The following is a 2,284-nucleotide window of genomic DNA, read 5'->3' as shown; positions in this document are numbered from 1 at the left end:
CGGTACCAGATGGTCAGGCTGCTGACTTCGTCCCACATTTTGCCTTCAGCTGGAGTTTGCAGACGAACTTTGGATCATTTCCAATAAACTGCATAAACCGGTTCCAGACCCGGTTAGTTCTGTGAAGACAGAAGCTGCTGCAGCTGTTCTGACGGATGAATGAGCAATCCTGATCCGTTCACTGTGTTCTGATGTAAAAGAGAAAATGTTCTGGTGTCACTGTCGGTTCTGAACCCGTCAGTCTGCTGATGTTTGGTCAGACAAGAGCAGCTGGACTCCTCTGAACAAACCTGTACGTGTTCTGTTAGAACCTCATCAGCTGAAGTTAAAGAAGGACAGAAGCCGGTTTGTTCTAATCACAGACTTTATTTTCATTAAAAACTTCCCCTGAGCGTCCGACACCAGCGTTCTGGTGGTTCTGTCTTTACCACAGAGCATAAATACGACTCCACGCCTCTGATCAGCTTCATCTCTTCTTCACCGAGCCGCTCTTCTTCTCCGACTTGGACTTCTTCCCGTCCTTCTTTGCTTTGGACAGATTCTCGTAGACGTCCTCCTTGTTCCTGCGGAGACAAACAGGAAGCCGCTCGGTGATTCCTGCACATCTGGGTCGGAGGTTAATGAACCGCAGCACAGAACAGAATCAACCACTCAAAGCTGCCGGACAGCAGCTCCAACTGGGTCACAGTTTACAGGCTCAGCCGTCCCAGTAGAACTTTGTCCACTTCACACATGACTGACCGGTTCACAGCTCAGAGGTCACACAAACAGCTTCCACACCAAACAAGCTGCTGAGGGTTGACCCGGTTCCTGTTATCTAGCTCACCCGAACCCGAACCCGAACTCATCTGAGAGCTGGAGGCTGCATCAGGGAGCTGCTGGGATCCCGACGGTTCTCTTTAACAGAACCTTATGAAGAGAACAATGAATTCAGCTTCAACCCTTTTTTAAAGCTTATTTCAAAAATCAACCAGATGAACCCATTTACAGCCAGAACACTGTAAACAGAACCGTCGGACTGTTGGCTTTGAAACGGTCCTTAAACACAAGATAGCCCAATCTGAACTTAAAATCAATATTTTATCACAATTACTCAATTTCACAAGTCTCTTCCCTCCTGGTTCTGACCCTGTAGAGCCAGAACCAGAACCAGACTCCTCCTGGTTCTGACCCTGTAGAACCAGAACCTTCCTCAGAGAGACTGAGAGGAAAACCCAGCCTACTGGATCAGTCAGCTTTGCTCTGTTGCTGGTTTCCGTTATTCTGAGTCCTACTGACACAAGATGTTTCTGACGGGACAGTTCACATGAACCAGATTCTTTAAAGTGGCTCAAACGGATCCACAGACGGGTCTGTTGGGAGTAAATCAGATAAACAGCACCAGATGTGTGTTCTGAGTGTTCTGAGTGTTTCCCCCCCAGAGGAACAAACCAGACGAGATCAGGGCGGGTTTGTTCCCTCAGACTGGGTCTCAGTGAAGATGTGATTTTCGGGGCTCCGTGTGAACACTCACTTTGACACCTTCCTGCTGGCCGGCTGGTGTTTGAGCTGCAGGTTTCCGTACGCAGGCTCAGCTTCCTGAAGACACAAACAGAGTTAAACTCAGAGAGGCTGCGGCTCGGTGCGGTCGCTGGTGTCAGCGTGCGGGTCAACGTTCATCTCTGATAACCGGTCTTCACATCAACACTTCAAAGTGCAAAGGCCTGCTGACACACAAACCCGTCTCTTCACATGAAGCCTGTTTTTATCTCCTCGTAACAGCCGATGTTTCTGACACACCAGACTAAAGCAGATGGACTCCTTCATTTAAACACAAAACCTCACAGAGATGTTCTCCTTAATATAAACAGACCTCTTGGTAACTGCAGACGTCGTGTGTCACAGCAGAACAACAGCCCTCCAAAGATAAACCTGCTGCTGAGCGCTGGCGCTCTGGGCGCTACGCTGACGCCTCTGATGCTAAAACTAAACCGTCACAGCTTCATGTTCCACGAAGAACCTCTGTCTGATAGAACCTGATTTAAGGTCCTAGGAGTTCATCTGACAGGCTGCAGAAAGAAATCTGTCGTATGAAATGTTCCTTTACAGAAACGATGGCGTTTAAACCGTCAGCTTGTTTTAAGCTATTTTTTATTTTCTCTGCTCGTTATCTTCGCCACCAATTGACCCCAATCATTCCAGAATAAATCACTCTTTCAACAGAGTTATTCAGATGAAAGTTCCTGCATTCTTTTCAATATTTAATCACAGAAAAACTGAACATGTGTTTTCTCTACAGCTCCAG

The 2,284-nt window shown here is 47.5% G+C and overlaps 1 long non-coding RNA gene across 1 annotated transcript; it reads right to left on the bottom strand.

Moving 5' to 3' along the window:
- Positions 1-346: 346 nt before the first annotated feature.
- LOC103375864 (uncharacterized) lies at positions 347-2,179 on the bottom strand. Its single transcript, XR_521267.1, has 2 exons — positions 1,514-2,179; positions 347-563 (listed from the first exon to the last, which is right to left on the bottom strand). It is a non-coding gene; the product is annotated as an uncharacterized LOC103375864 (long non-coding RNA).
- Between the last annotated feature and the right edge of the window lie 105 nt (positions 2,180-2,284).

The sequence above is a fragment of the Stegastes partitus genome, unplaced genomic scaffold, assembly GCF_000690725.1.
Source record: "Stegastes partitus isolate 25-593 unplaced genomic scaffold, Stegastes_partitus-1.0.2 Scaffold3225, whole genome shotgun sequence".
In the NCBI taxonomy this organism is placed as follows: domain Eukaryota; kingdom Metazoa; phylum Chordata; class Actinopteri; family Pomacentridae; genus Stegastes; species Stegastes partitus.
The sequence above is the reverse complement of the archived record's forward strand: the minus strand, read 5'-3'. Positions and strand labels throughout refer to the sequence as shown.